The 17,500-nt window shown below is 37.4% G+C and overlaps 1 protein-coding gene across 1 annotated transcript in view; it reads right to left on the reverse strand.

Annotated features, from left to right (window-relative positions):
- Positions 1 to 5,365, reverse strand: part of LOC144958175 (uncharacterized) — a 128,889-nt gene extending 123,524 nt beyond the window's left edge. Inside the window, exon 1 of the mRNA XM_078889953.1 lies at positions 5,172 to 5,365. The gene's annotated coding sequence lies outside the window, so the exon portion shown is untranslated. The remainder of the gene's footprint in view (positions 1 to 5,171) is intronic.
- Between the last annotated feature and the right edge of the window lie 12,135 nt (positions 5,366 to 17,500).

The raw sequence follows: 17,500 nt of genomic DNA on the forward strand, positions 1-17,500 counted from the left end.
AGTAGTTACAATATATACACACTATGCGTTGACATTCATGTGGGTGTTATGGCCGAATGGTTAAGTGGTCTGCCTTATACAATCAGTTGATGGATAGTAGGTTACAATATATACACACTATGCGTTGACATTCATGTGGGTGTTATGGCCGAATGGTTAAGTGGTCTGCCTTATACAATCAGTTGATGGATAGTAGGTTACAATATATACACACTATGCGTTGACATTCATGTGGGTGTTATGGCCGAATGGTTAAGTGGTCTGCCTTATACAATCAGTTGATGGATAGTAGGTTACAATATATACACACTATGCGTTGACATTCATGTGGGTGTTATGGCCGAATGGTTAAGTGGTCTGCCTTATACAATCAGTTGATGGATAGTAGGTTACAATATATACACACTATGCGTTGACATTCATGTGGGTGTTATGGCCGAATGGTTAAGTGATCTGCCTTATACAATCATTTGATGGATAGTAGGTTACAATATATACACACTATGCGTTGACATTCATGTGGTGTTATGGCCGAATGGTTAAGTGGTCTGCCTTATACAATCAGTTGATGGATAGTAGGTTACAATATATACACACGATGCGTTGAAAATCATGTGGGTGTTATGGCCGAATGGTTAAGTGGTCTGCCTTATACAATCAGTTGATGGATAGTAGGTTAAAATATATCCCCCCTATGCGTTGACATTCATGTGGGTGTTATGGCCGAATGGTTAAGTGATCTGCCTTATACAATCAGTTGATGGATAGTAGGTTACAATATATACACACTATGCGTTGACATTCATGTGGGTGTATGGCCGAATGGTTAAGTGGTCTGCCTTATACAATCAGTTGATGGATAGTAGGTTACAATATATACACACTATGCGTTGACATTCATGTGGGTGTTATGGCCGATTGGTTAAGTGGTCTGCCTTATACAATCAGTTGATGGATAGTAGGTTACAATATATACACACTATGCGTTGACATTCATGTGGGTGTTATGGCCGAATGGTTAAGTGATCTGCCTTATACAATCAGTTGATGGATAGTAGGTTACAATATATACACACTATGCGTTGACATTCATGTGGGTGCTATGGCCGAATGGTTAAGTGGTCTGCCTTATACAATCAGTTGATGGATAGTAGGTTACAATATATACACACTATGCGTTGACATTCATGTGGGAGTTATGGCCGAATGGTTAAGTGGACTGCCTTATACAATCAGTTGATGGATAGTAGGTTACAATATATACACACTATGCGTTGACATTCATGTGGGTGTTATGGCCGAATGGTTAAGTGGTCTGCCTTATACAATCAGTTGATGGATAGTAGGTTACAATATATACACACTATGCGTTGACATTCATGTGGGTGTTATGGCCGAATGGTTAAGTGGTCTGCCTTATACAATCAGTTGATGGATAGTAGGTTACAATATATACACACTATGCGTTGACATTCATGTGGGTGTTATGGCCGAATGGTTAAGTGATCTGCCTTATACAATCAGTTGATGGATAGTAGGTTACAATATATACACCTATGCGTTGACATTCATGTGGGTGCTATGGCCGAATGGTTAAGTGGTCTGCCTTATACAATCAGTTGATGGATAGTAGGTTACAATATATACACACTATGCGTTGACATTCATGTGGGTGTTATGGCCGAATGGTTAAGTGGTCTGCCTTATACAATCAGTTGATGGATAGTAGGTTACAATACATACACACTATGCGTTGACATTCATGTGGGTGTTATGGCCGAATGGTTAAGTGGTCTGCCTTATACAATCAGTTGATGGATAGTAGGTTACAATATATACACACTATGCGTTGACATTCATGTGGGTGTTATGGCCGAATGGTTAAGTGGTCTGCCTTATACAATCAGTTGATGGATAGTAGGTTACAATATATACACACTATGCGTTGACATTCATGTGGGTGTTATGGCCGAATGGTTAAGTGGTCTGCCTTATACAATCAGTTGATGGATAGTAGGTTACAATATATACACACTATGCGTTGACATTCATGTGGGTGTTATGGCCGATTGGTTAAGTGGTCTGCCTTAGAAGGCTTGTCGGAATCAACACTGTGTTCGAATCCTGGTTCCGCCACTTTTTTTTTTTTTCGTCTTCTTTCTTCACAGTGTTGCAAATGATAAATATCCCATCCATCCCCCCTCCTCCTTTAAAAAAAATATTTTTCCCTCCCTCTTTTGGTCCTTTCTAGTAAATCCAAACTACATAGAACCCTCAGAGAGGCTTCAAAAATAATTAACACAGACCTTAGAAGCCTTGACACAACTTATATTAATGCAGTTGAGAAGAAATCTTTTAACATTATCAACGAAAAGAGGCATCCGCTGAGCGAAAAATTCCAACTTCTGCGCTCCGGAAGACGGTATCTAGAAGCAAAATGTCGGACAAATCGACATAAGACAACCTTCATTCCAACCGCCATAAAATTAATTAACAAATCTTCTGTGGAAAAATGAGACAACCAATGAAAATAACGAGAAGCAGTGTCGTGAATCATCATCATCGACATTGCCGCCGTCGTTATCATCATCATCATCATCATCATCATCATCATCATCATCGTCGTCATCGTCATCATCATCATCATCATCATTATCGTAGTCATCATCATCATCATCATCATCATCATCATCATCATCATCATCATCATCATCATCATCATCATCATCACAATCATTGCCATCTTCTTCTTAATATAAGACACTATATTTATAATATGGTTATCTGCTGTCCCAGCAAATATATCGTATCGTTCTATCTGTCTGTGTGTGTGTCTGTGTGTATGTATATATGTATGTATGTATGTATGTATGTATGTATGTATGTATGTATGTATGTATATATGTATGTATGTATGAATGTAGGCATGCATATACGATGATATGCTGGTTTGTATGTATGTCTGCATGTATGTATGTATGTATGTATGTATGTATGTATGTATGTATATGTGTTTGTATGTACGCTCATTTCTTTTGTATACACGTGTAGAAACAATGTGCAAGCGTGTATGTTCGTGTATGGCTGTGTCTGTATTTGTAAATGTGTTGATGTTCATACCATGAACCAAACTGAGCATTGTTTACCTCACATGAATTGCCTTTAATTTGGACAATAAAGATTATTATTATTATTATTATTATTATTAAATTGTCATATTCGTCCCCATTCCGATCTCAAAAAGTATATTCTATAAAGAATAAATAATTAAAAAGCAAACAAACAAAAATATTCAGAGAGCGACCAAACCGTCAGATAGAGAAATAATAAACATTAAAAAAAAAAATGTTTAAAGAAAATCATGCTCAGAAATGGAATAAGGCAAACAAAACAGGAGAAAAGATAAAGTAGTAGTAGATAATGATGGGAAGAAGAAGAAGAAGAAGAAGAAGAAGAAAAGAAGAAGAAGAAGAAGAAGAAGAAGAAGAAGAAGAAGAAGAAGAAGAAGAAGAAGAAGAAGAGGAGGAGGAAGAAGAAGAAGAAGATGAAGAAGGAGGAGGAGGAGGAGAGGTGCTTACTACAGTCCACTCTGGATAATCACAACACCTTGGGATCAGCAAAAATGTTGGGATTAACCAAAGTTGCAATTAACCGAAGTTGAGTTTCCTGTTTACATTTGAAAAATTTTACACATATAAGGTAAACTCAAACCAGTTGTTGCAAACATTGTTCCTAGTCCACACAGATGGAGCAATTTAATTAAAACAAAAACCATATTATGAAAGGTCTGTATAGATTTTGGCAAGCAAAAGCAACTTGATGCAAACCGATATCCTATTCAGATTGGATTAACTTTCACTCTTTTTTTCTCAATATTTGTAAGAGCCAAAGAAATTTGGCAATAAACTCTCACCAAAACCATTGGTCACAATAAAAGGTATGTAAATCCCAACACAAAGGATATCAGTCTCTCTTTACAACTGTCATTATCTACCTGTTGTCAAGACTATGCCCAGCCCCCCTCGCCTCCTATTTAATAGTCACAGATGACATCACAAACCCATACTGCAAAGCCCTGCCCTCTTTTGTCTCTAATAGGATGGTAACACACTTTTATAGTATTTAACCCCGGCCACTTTCAATTCCTCATCAACCAGTCATGATTTTACAGATGATATAATTTAATCATGAGATTTTGTTTAATTGATTTCTTATTGAATTTGCCAGTTCTTGAGGTCAAAATTTGTTACGATTACTCGAAGTTTGTTGCAATTAACCAGTGACTTTTCTTTAGAATTAACTCCGTTTCTTGGGAAATGTTGCGATTATCCGAAAGATGCGATTAACTGAGTTGCGATTATCCAAAGTGGACTGTACTATCTAATACTAATGTCGTGAGTGTGAGTGAGGCAGGTAGTTTGATATTTTTTCAAAAATAAAAATCAATCATTATTTTTTACATAGACAGATAGGACTTTAAAAAACCATTTAATATGATACCGTCAACCGGGGTTACTTAGGCCATCCGGGATTACTTAGGCCACAAATAAGCAATCTTGTTTTCAGTAAGTGGCCTAAGTAGCCGCAGTTGATGGTACCTTACTTTTTTCTAGGATAAACGGTTCCAAATTTATGATGATTTTACTTCTCAAAATATACTATTGCAAAAAGCTCAAAATCTGTGACTGAGACTTCCCCCACTGGACAGCCTCTCGATATAAGGTGACTACTGATTGAAACGGGACTTTAGCATAGAGAAAAGAGGGTTGGTCACTTGGGGGAAAAATTAAAGATAATCTTCAATCTTGATGAACTTTGACACAGACATAGATAAATGAATTATCTAGATGCATTTCCTTTATTTTTTTTTTTTATTTTTTTTTTTTGCTATCTCACTTTTCTTTTTTTTTTTTAATACAAAAGTTATAAAACAACGTATAATTTTTATCAAATTTATAATTTTAGACATAATGAAATGTACCAACATTGATTTCTATCACATTAAAATAAAGCTCCATCTCTGCTCTTTAAATTTAAAATGATACCAGAACCGTTCAGATACTGTGAAAAATAATGCAACAGTTATTATGTGAAATTGTGTTATTCAAATTTTAACCCAAACTCGCGCTTCACTTTTCCAATGGCTAATCGGCTGGAATCATCAGACTAACCTGGGTCGGGTGTGACAAGCTACCTTATATATTTAGTATTTATTAGTCACAATCAGGGCGCCGTGGACGTAGCCACTGGTAGGGACCTCCGCTTGATAATATAAATTCTAAATCGATGCAAGTTACCCATACCATGAGTATCAAAAAATAATAATTAATTGACTCCAACAACATATGGGAGAGCCAGCGCTTGGGGAGAGCCAATCTTTAGCGAACAACACATTGATATTGATTCTAAAACTTGAGATGCTTAGCCAGGTAGTTTGAGCACTTTATCATCCCTTCTCATTGCGCAATTTTCGCATTTTAAATTGTTTTGAATTGTACTTTTGTCACCATCATGTCATAATCTTTGCTGGAATTGGGGTTGAGGGGTTGGGGGAGCCCACAGTTGAGAGCGAGATAGATAGATAGATAGATAGATAGATAGATAGATAGATAGATAGATAGATAGATAGATAGATATATATATATATATATCCATATATATATATATATATATATATATATATATATATATATATATATATATATATATATATATATATATGTCAATTTTCACTCACATTTTTTGCCGAGACGACTCGTTTCTGTGTGTTTCTCACACTTCTTCAGTCGGCATAATCCATTTTGTCATGTCCGTAGAAAACTCCAAACTATATATATATATATATATATATATATATATATATATATATATATATATATATATAAATATATATATATATATATATATATATATATATATATATATATATATATATATATATATTTATGAGTGTTGGTGGGTACTTGTAGGTACGAAAGTGCTCGATAATGCAGAGCTGCCAACTGTCACGGAACTTCCGTGAAATTCACGGAAATAGACTACGAGTCACGGATACACGGAAACACACCATTTTGTCACGGAAATGGTTGCACGGGCGAAATAAAAGTAATTTTTTTTTTCTCTCGCCGGGATGCATAACGTTTTAAAATCGGATGTCGGGTGATCAACGCGTGCTAACAACAGGAAGTTGCCTTAATCTCGTTGGTAACAACAAGATATGAAGTGAGTAGAAAAGTGCCAGAAGACAATAGAGAATAAAAAATTTTTTCGCGGCGGTGGTGGGGTTTGAACCTGCGACCTTATTGGTACGACAACTCCGCCTGGCAGGTGAGAGCGTGGCTCTACCGTGTGAGCTATCCACGAACACAAAAAATATTCGTTTCAAACCCAAAGTCATTTCTAGATCCCTCTCTCACCCACTTCTTGAGATCGCCGATTCGTTCACCACCATCGCGAAGTAATTTAGACCAGCAGTTAAGCTTAATAGCCAATATTCTCATCACAAACATATAACATAGAAACGATTGAGACATTGAGTATGCTCCGGTGTATGGGGTGAATTTTTAATTCAGAAAAGTGAGTGGAGCAGGCACTTATGTTGGTAACAACAAGATATGAAGTGAGTAGAAAAGTGCCAGAAGACAATAGAGAATAAAAAATTTTTTAGCGGCGGTGGTGGGGTTTGAACCTGCGACCTTATTGGTACGACAACTCCGCCTGGCAGGTGAGAGCGTGGCTCTACCGTGTGAGCTATCCACGAACACAAAAAATATTCGTTTCAAACCCAAAGTCATTTCTAGATCCCTCTCTCACCCACTTCTTGAGATCGCCGATTCGTTCACCACCATCGCGAAGTAATTTAGACCAGCAGTTAAGCTTAATAGCCAATATTCTCATCACAAACATATAACATAGAAACGATTGAGACATTGAGTATGCTCCGGTGTATGGGGTGAATTTTTAATTCAGAAAAGTGAGTGGAGCAGGCACTTATGTTGGTAACAACAAGATATGAAGTGAGTAGAAAAGTGCCAGAAGACAATAGAGAATAAAAAAATTTTTCGCGGCGGTGTGGGGTTTGAACCTGCGACCTTATTGGTACGACAACTCCGCCTGGCAGGTGAGAGCGTGGCTCTACCGTGTGAGCTATCCACGAACACAAAAAATATTCGTTTCAAACCCAAAGTCATTTCTAGATCCCTCTCTCACCCACTTCTTGAGATCGCCGATTCGTTGTTCACCACCATCGCGAAGTAATTTAGACCAGCAGTTAAGCTTAATAGCCAATATTCTCATCAGAAACATATAACATAGAAACGATTGAGACATTGAGTATGCTCCGGTGTATGGGGTGAATTTTTAATTCAGAAAAGTGAGTGGAGCAGGCACTTATGTTGGTAACAACAAGATATGAAGTGAGTAGAAAAGTGCCAGAAGACAATAGAGAATAAAAAAATTTTTCGCGGCGGTGGTGGGGTTTGAACCTGCGACCTTATTGGTACGACAACTCCGCCTGGCAGGTGAGAGCGTGGCTCTACCGTGTGAGCTATCCACGAACACAAAAAATATTCGTTTCAAACCCAAAGTCATTTCTAGATCCCTCTCTCACCCACTTCTTGAGATCGCCGATTCGTTGTTCACCACCATCGCGAAGTAATTTAGACCAGCAGTTAAGCTTAATAGCCAATATTCTCATCACAAACATATAACATAGAAACGATTGAGACCTTGAGTATGCTCCGGTGTATGGGTGAATTTTTAATTCAGAAAAGTGAGTGGAGCAGGCACTTATGTTGGTAACAACAAGATATGAAGTGAGTAGAAAAGTGCCAGAAGACAATAGAGAATAAAAAATTTTTTATTCTCTTTTGTCTTCTGGCACTTAATCTCGTTAAGATTCAACCCGACAAAAACCGACAACGGCATAATATTCATGGGCGGGGTAGCCAAGACTGGCCTCAGTAAGTAAAATCCAATCGTTGTGAAGGAAATGACAGGCCCTGTCACTGCCGCAGGGTGTTTTCAGCCTTGATTTTTATAAATTTGCCGATAGAAAAGATATGTTTCAGAAATTGCGATTTAAATCCTATTTTATTTGCGGGTGAAAATCGTTGACATTGCACTTTGTTTAGTAAAAATCGGTAAAAAAATTACGACTTTAATAATAATAAATGGCATTTATATAGCGCTTTACCCCGTTGTCACAGGCTCTAAGCGCTTTACAGTGATATAAAACAAAACATATTACAGTGAGACAAGTGTGAAGGAAACGTGATACGAATTCAATTTAACAACAACAAAATATGAAAATAATATTGCAACATTATGACGTAAAAAGATAAAACTTTAAGCGAGATTTGAACGTTGTCAACGAATCCGAGCATCTCACGTGTGACGGGAGAGAGTTCCAAAATGGGGGGCCGAAAATTGAAAAGACTGTTCACCTATTTTACGCAATGGCTTAGGTTTGACAAGGATTGATTGGTCATTGCTTGACCTCAAGTTTCTATTGGGGATATATATGTTTAGAAGGTCTTTAATATAGGAGGGACTGTTCGTGCTCAGGGATTTGTAGACAACAGTACAAATCTTATAGGCAACTCTTTTTTCAACAGGAAGCCAATGTAACTCACGGAGAAGAAGAGTTGCTGACGGGTATTTTTTGTTATTGCGTACAATGAGCCTGGCTGCGTTATTTTGAGCAGCCTGAAGTTTGCTAATTTTGTCTTTAGTTAAATTCGCCCAAAGGGAGTTACAATAGTCCAATTTAGATAAAACCAAGGAATTAATTAAAAGTTCTGTTATATGTTTCGGTATTAAATTACGAATTTTGCTTATTTTTTTCATTTCTATGTACATAGATTGTATGGTGTTATTCACGTGGCTTGTCATGGAAAGATCTTTATCAATGATGACGCCAAGGTTTTTTGCTTTATTTGAAAATTCTATTGTGCTATTTCCGAGAGTAATTAGTGATTTATTTGCCTGTTTAAGGATACTCGGTCTTCCACACATTAAAATCTCAGTTTTACTATCATTTAATTTTAACTTATTGTGGTACATCCAAGATTTAATCTCATTAAAACAGCTCGTAATTCGTTGTATTAAGAACTGTAAATTACTAAGGGGTGCTGAATCATATATTTGCGTATCATCTGCATAAAAATGATAACTCAGATTGAATCTGGATATCACACTAGAAAGGGGCTGCATATATACAGTAAAAAGGACAGGGCCAAGAACAGAGCCTTGTGGCACTCCAAAATTTAGTAAAACTTGTTCTGACTGAACACCATTCACCACGACAGTCTGCCATCGATCCTGTAAATATGATGTAAACCATTTAAGGGCAATTCCTTTTATGCCGAACGTATTTTCTAGTCTTCTTAACAAAATGTCATGGTCAATGGTGTCAAAGGCAGCTGAAAGATCTAAAAGGCATAATACATTGATATTGTTAGCATCAGCATTACATAACAAGTCATTAAAGATTTTAAGAAGCGCCGTTTCAGTACTGTGTTGATGTTTGTAGGCTGACTGAAAGGGTTGTTCCAAACTGTTGTTCTTAAGATGAGATGTTAATTGTGTAAGAACTACCTTCTCCAAAAGTTTTGACAAAAAAGGTAAATTTGATACAGGACGATAATTGTTTAATATATTGTGGTCTAGTGATGGTTTCTTCAGAAGTGGTTTACTTTTAAAGCACGATGGAACTTCGCCAGTCAGTATGGATGTATTTATGATTGATGTGATGGATGGTAATAATGTATCGATGGAGCTGGCCAAAAGCTGTGCTGGTAGGGGATCAAGGTCGCAGGATTTAATGGGGCTTTTTTTATCAACTCGTTTATGAAACTAGGTGAAACTGGTTGGAACTTGTCTAAAGGGTACCACAGAATGTATTTGTATCTATAAATGGTTCATGCCGATCTAGTTCTGAACGAATGTTATGGATTTTGTCTTTAAAAAAGTTGACAAATGTGTCTGGCAAGTCTCTTTGATTGGTTGTAAATGGTAATGAAGTGCATCTTTCACGTCCAAGTAGATCATTGCAGATGTTAAATAATTGTTTACAAGATTTAGAAGTTTCAAATTTTGAAAGAAAATACGTGGTCTTTGCCTTTTTTATTGTTGTCTTCCAGGCACGAAATGCGCTCTTGAATATTTCACGATGAATCATGAGGCCTGATGTTTTCAGCAGTCTTTCTGCTCTCCGACACTTTGTTTTAGCTTCTTTAACGTCCGACGTATACCACGGAGCATACTTGCGGTTGGTGACGGTCCTTGTTTGGAATGGCGCATGTTTGTCAAGCGTTTCAATGAGACAACTATTCCACTGGTCTGGAGAAATAATTGAATTTTTAGTAAGTTTTGTTTCTAAATCGCCTCTGAAATTGTCCAAATTAATGCCTTTAATGTTTCTGGTTGATGTGGTGGTGGTTTCTTGGCATGGTTTTGAAACGTCAAGATTGAAAGAAATGAGGGAGTGGTCTTTGGTGATGAAAAATGACTTTGAAGACAATTATTGTAAACTTTTAAAAATATTATGAATAATTTATAACTCCCTTATTTGTGGGTCGATTTTGTCATTCGAGGTATCAATTTTATTGTAATAAAGAGATAGGAACTTCAGAGTTATTTTTTCTGATGCGCAATTATTACTTTGTAATTTTAGCACCAAGAAAAATAGTCGGTAAATAAATTTGTTACACCTCTTTGATAGACCGCCAGGGTCCGTTCGTGTAGAATTGTGAATCAAGCGTTTCAAAGTCTTCGACCAATCACAGGCTATCTATCCAGCTGGCCGAAACAAAGACGCTTCTCCCCGTCGATGTATTACGCTATTGTTATGCAAGGAATATAACACCTTATTGAGTAGGCCTAAAACCTAAAATTTAAAAGTAAAAAATAAAATTCTGAGGAATTTGAAAGTCACATTGCTGAAATCAGCTTGAAAAAAGAAGTACATTGGTCTTTGTTTCATAAAAATCGGTTGAAAACCAACTGTTTTACGAATAAATTTGATTTTAAAAATTGCTTTTGTTTATTTTAGCTTTTTTTAGCAACTTTTTTATTTATCGGCCGATTTTCTTGATTTTATATCATTCTTTATATCTCAAAGGGACGAGATCAGTGATATACTTTGTTTATTTCAAATGTAACTAGAACATAATTTGGCTTTTTTACCTATCGACCATGCCTGGATAATTTATTCAACAACATGGCGATGTGACGCAACTATTCCATGGCCGTCTTCCACTGCCTAAACGATGATTCAATTCATTGTTGACGGCTGTTGACACGTGAGCTGCCAGAACGACCAATCGTTGAAGGGTCAAGATGCTCATTAGCCAATCGTTCTTCGGTCAAAAAACTTAATATCTATATTTTGACAATTCCGTAATCGATTTTTTCATTACACACATCGAATACTATACATTGTTTGTTGGATTCGTGTCATTCAGGGAATCGTCGATCGTATTGTTAAAATAATCTTTCATTGCCGATTCTGATTACGAGCGCATGTGTTCTTAGTTCTTTCTTTCATTTTCATTCGATTGTTGGAGCTGTTCATACGTGGTCTTGTCTACTGTTAAATTCGTTTGATTTTTCACTTCATTCACTTTTCTACTTTGTAATAGTTTGTGATTTCTTACTGTGCTTTGAAATGGATACACCGCCAGCAAATCGGAGGAAACAAGCGGTTCTTTATCGGCCCGAGATGACTGAGAAATTTCCTTGTCTCATTAAATCGTCCAAAAGCCCTGGTCACGTTTACTGTACGGTGTGCTTCAATGACTTTTTAGTCGATAGTGGTATGAACGATTGTTCTAGGCATGTCAATGGACCTAAGCATATTAAAAATGCTAAATCAGTGAGTAGTGTTAAGTCTGTGTCTTCATTCGTCAATGCTCATGCTAAGAGTGTGGAGTCGGTGACGAATGCCGAAGTGATGTTCACTGGATTTTTAGTGGAGCACAATATTCCGTTAGCGGCTGCTGATCATGTGGGAAAACTATTTAAGGCAATGTTTTTAAATAAGTCTGTTTCTGCTAGGGAGATTATAGAAAAATATTCATGTGGCAGAACCAAGTCAACTCACATTGTGAAGGAAATGGCAAATCAGGAGACATCCATGTTGGTTGCATCGATGAAAACAGGAACATTTTCTATTGCCACAGATGCAAGCAATGATAGAAATGACAAATTGTACCCCATCATTGTTCGATTGGCCATAGATGGAAATATTGTTACTTCCTTATTGTCTATCATTGAAGTGGAGGGTAAAAACACTGGAGTAAAAATAGCGGAGGCAATTGTAGGGGAATTAAAGTCAAAGGACATCAGCTTGGATAATTGTTTGGCTTTCACCAGTGACAATGCTAATGTCATGGTAGGTAAAAAGACTGGATGTTATGGTGAACTTCTGAAGTACAATTCAAACCTCATCAGTACAGGGTGTATTTGTCATAGGCTCCATCTTGCTGCAGAGTGGGCAGCCAAACGGTTGCCAGTCAATGTCGAGCAATTTTTCATTGACATTTATTATTATATCGAGAAGAGTGCCAGTAGAGTGAAAAACTTTAAAAATTTCCAGGAAGAATGTGGAGTGAAGCCATCAGAGCTCTGTAAACATGCCCCGACACGTTGGCTTTCACTGTCAAAGACATGCCTCTGGGTTCTGGAGCAATGGCCTGCACTGGAGAGGTTTTTTGAAGAAGAATGCAACAGCACTACAGAGCAGGCAAAGGAGATAGATGCAGAGGAGAATAAACAGGATAGGAAAAAAAAGTGTTGGACAACCTGAAGTCAAGAACATTGAAGGCTTATATCCACTACCTTTCATTTATCCTTCCTGAATTTGACAAAGTGAATATGCAACTTCAGTCGGAATTTTCAATGGTTCATGTCCAACTCCGTCTGGTACAGCGCTTCATTAGAACTCTTATGACAATGGGGCTAAAACCATGTGCTCTTACCCACAAGGGAGTTACAGATGTTGACTACAAGTCACAGTACAACAAAAGATCAAATGGTGATCTTGTTATTGGGGAGGGGACAAGGAAGAGTCTGGAGGAATTGAATAAGGAGAAGGAACAACAATTCTATTCATCTATAAAGAAATTTTTACAAACTGCCATTACTTACCTTTTAAAGAATGGACAAATGGAAGCTATTTATTTAAAGAATGCTGAGGTGGCTGACATCAATGTGAGGCAAACAGCCACATGGAAACAGTTGGAATATTTTTTAAATAAATTTCCAACCATTTTACCACAGGATGCAACTAAAGACGAGTTGCAAATGCAATTTGTAGAATATCAATCTTGTGAATTACCAGATAACTTGCCTGATGAAATGGGATTGAAGTGGAAGGTGCTTGGAGAGTCTGTGAAGGATATAACAGGACATCTTTCATTGAACACATTAGCCAAAGTCATGACGTCAATTCTTGCAATTCCTCACAGCAATGCCTCATGTGAACGCATCTTCAGCACAGTGAGGAAGAACAGGACAGACTTTCGGTCATCAATGTCTGTTGAGACACTAGAATCCCTAATGATTCTAAAACAAAAAGATGTAGTGTGTCACGAGAGGAAAAATGCTCCAGAGTTGCTGAAGCTATGTAAAACAGCCACAGCAAGAGCTCTCAACAAGGAGTAATAACTATGGAGGAGTTGTAATTGTAAATAGTGTAAATACTAATGTATATATATATAAATAAATGTGGACTCGTAATATTATTTTATTTGGAACTAATTAAATTAGGACTATGCATGATGTGATTAAATTATGATGTGAAAAGACCACCATGACGACACTCTCCATGATTTGACGTTAATATCAGGACAAGAGTTTCTGGTGAGTATAATATTTCATATTTTTAGTGTAAATAAGCGACGTTCTGTTGTCACTGAAGTGTCACTGAAATGTGTCCCCCAAATGACTTTGTCCAAGTTGGCAGCTCTGATAATGGTGGTTAGAGCTAATATATAATGTAAACATATATATACATATATATATATTAGGCATATTGTAAGAATAAAAACCATGAAATAATAGTGCTCAACTTTTTGATAAAAGGAGCTATTTATCCAATATTTCAAGTGTAATTATGATCAACGTTTTATATATATATATATATATATATATATATATATATATATATATATATATATATATATATATATATATATATTGGTGTGTGTGTGTGTGTGTGTGTGTGTGTGTGTGTATGTTTGCGGGAAATTGTCAAGAAAATATCTTCATTTTTCTCCTCTCCCTTTTCCCCTCCTCAACTCCCCTTTACTCTTCACCTCCTCCTTCCTCCCCTTTTACACTTCATCTCCACCTCCTCCATCCCCCTTTTACACTTCACCTCCCTCTCCATCCTCCTTGCACCCTTCACCTCTTCCACCCCCCCCCCCTCTCTCTCTCTCTCTCTCTCTCTCTCTCTCCCCTCCTTTTCTCTTCACCATCTCCGTCATCTCCTTTTTACTCTTCGTCACCTTCTCCATCCTCCTTTTATTCTTCACCTCCTCCTCCGCCCCCCTTTACTCATTACCTCCTCCTCCATTCCCCTTTTACTCGTCACCTCCTCAAACCCCATATTACCTTTCACTTCCTTCACTACCTTACCTTGATTCTCTCAGCGCCAAGAGGCGCTTAAGGCCTGACTACCGCCCCCCCCCCCCCCCCCCCCCGGGTTCATTGCTTCAGTTCTTGCTCGCTTCCAGGAGAATATGTCAGTACCGTTTCTTTTCCTTTCCTCCATTCTGCACCAAGTTTGTTTTAGACGCCCCTGTCTCCTCTTTCCTCCCGGGCAGACTGAACTCAAAATACCCCCCCCCCCCCCCAAAAAAAAAAACAAAAAAAAAACAGGAGGTGTGTTCTGATGAATCACTTTATTTCAGTCAGTGACAATGCCAGCAGAATAACTTTTGTCCCCACGACTATACTTTCTATTCGTTTTTTTTTTTTATTTGTTTGTTGTTGTTTTTTTTTTTTTTCCTTTTATTTTTTATTTTTATTTTTTATTTTTTTATTTTTTTTTTTTGTTGTTGTACTTTGAAGCGAACCCTTCGAGTTCGAGTCTCCGTTCACTCGCAACTCGGAACCCCGTAGATTCGTTTGTTTTGTTTTGTTTTGTTTTTCTTTTGATTTTGTAAAGTTTTTACTCACAAAAATGTTTACTTTCGACGATCTGTACTTATCTTAATTTTTAAAGCCAGTGTCAATAGCAACAGGACACTTTGCCTCTGTCATTTGTAACCGACGTATTTTCCTTCCGAATCGAAGCTCTTTCAATCTAAAAATGCCTGCTATCTTGTCGACTATATGATGTATCCTAGTAATAGTTTCAGACTAAGCTTGAAGTCCAGCCTCGGCAATAATTAAACCTTGGCCAAACTTAGTCCGAAGGTGCCACGAGATTTTAGTTTGGGACTAGTTTGTTCAGCTCAAATAAAATCCGATTTTTTTCAAGCCCTTGATTAAAGTCAAAGACTATGCGCTAGTCCGCGTTCATAAAAATGGCTCTGGCGTCCATCCCATCGCGATAGCACAATCAAACTCATTTCCTTGCATCTGGCACTTTATAGACCATATTTTCCATTGTTGTGGTAACCTCTGGGAAAACGAGACGGTGCCCCATCGATGGAATAAAGGTCTAATCTGCGGGTTACCAAAGAAAGGCAACTTGCACGAACGTGGAAACAGTGAGGCATTAGCTACTACCAGTCACCAGTAAAATCCTGAGAAAATTTTTGATTAGTAGAATTCAGGAAGGGGTATATAGCAGAGTAAGGAAATACCAGACAGGGTTCAGACCAGAACCACGGAACAAATCTTTATACTTCGAAACATCTTAGGACAAGTGAATGAATGGAATGGCACATTGTATGTACTTTGTTGATTTTTAGAAAGCTTTTGATTCCGTATATCGAGACAGTTTATGGCTTCTGATGAATAAATATGGAATACCAAGGAAGATAATTGGCATTATAACAGCACGATATGAAAGATTTCAGTGTTCTGTAATTGAAGATGAAGGAGTAACAGACTGGTTCCCTGTAGTCAGTGGTGTGAAACAAGATTGTTGAATGTCAGGTTTCCTGTTCATGCTAATCATAGATTGGGTAATGGGAAGAACTACAGAACACAATAGAACAGGAATTCGGTGGAATTATACGACTAATCTAGAAGGATTTGACTTTGTGTACGGCATTGCTCTGATATCTTCCAATTTTGAGCATCTCAAATCCGAAACACCAGCGTGGAAAAGTATGAAAGGAGTTGAAAACTTCAATTATCTTGGAGCTGAAATCAGCAAAGATGGGGAAGTGACTGGTGATTTGATAAGAAGGATTGGGCTGGCACGGGGAGCTTTCCAAAGGCTTGTAAAAGTAGAATGCAATGTTTGTCGGCAGAAAAACAAAACAAAGATAACACTCTTAAAATCCCTAATCATGTCAGTATTACTGTATGGCTGCGAAACATGGAAAAGGAACAAAGAAGATGAAAGAAGAGAGGACACTTCCGAAAACTAAACAAATGTCTCAGAAGAATACTAAGAATAAGATGGCAACAACGTTTAACAACAGATAAAGTGATGGAATTGGCATGAACAAGGAAGGTCAGTGCAATAGTGAAAACGGGATAGTTGGAACTGGATTGGACATGTATTGAGAAAGGAAAATGGGTTTGATTGTGCTTTAGCGATGGGATGGACACCTCCTAATCCACCCCCCCCCCCCCCTCTTCCCTTTACGCATAGTTGAGTCCTTGAAAAAAAGTCTTTTGACTCACATTCTCTAATTGTAATCAGGTGTGAAATTGTTAATTTTTACTGGTTGTTCTAGTGGCTAATACAGTAAAACCCCGGAAAACTACGATTTTTTCAAGTCCAGGTAGGCAGTTCTGATTTAGGTACATATTTTAAGGGAAACATGTTGAGCATTTTTTATTCCACGGTTGTTTCAATAAACACACTAGTAGGGAGAATTAGGCTAAAACCGTGCAAATTCGGGTTGAAAGCATGACAATTTGCATACAGGTTACCAAGACCAATCAAAAACCCATCTACTGTAGAACCACTCTGAGAATCAATCATAACGTTTCGGTTTAAGGCCTTAAACTTTCCCTATTGCAGCTATATTAAACAAGGGAAATAACTGCGTAAATACACATATTTTCTTCATTTTCACTGTGTACGTGGAAATTGGACAAAACCGTGCACATTGGGATTCAAAGAATGAAAATTGGCAGTGCATTTTTAGCACTTTTATTTTTCCCTATATAGCATTACTTATCCAAGGAAAATAACAACGAGAATACAATGTACGTTCAATAATTTTAAATATATTGTTGACCATTTATAGTAGCTAACAAATGGCTTCGATTGGGAACAGTACAGACAATGGACGTTTCGGGGAAAACCCTTTGTCAGCTAAAGGAACGTTGAAAACATAAAACAAAATGTAGTAGGAATTGTAGCGTG

Source organism: Berghia stephanieae, chromosome 12, assembly GCF_034508935.2.
Source record: "Berghia stephanieae isolate SIO BIC M18660-M18661 chromosome 12, UCSD_Bste_1.3, whole genome shotgun sequence".
Classification (NCBI taxonomy): domain Eukaryota; kingdom Metazoa; phylum Mollusca; class Gastropoda; order Nudibranchia; family Aeolidiidae; genus Berghia; species Berghia stephanieae.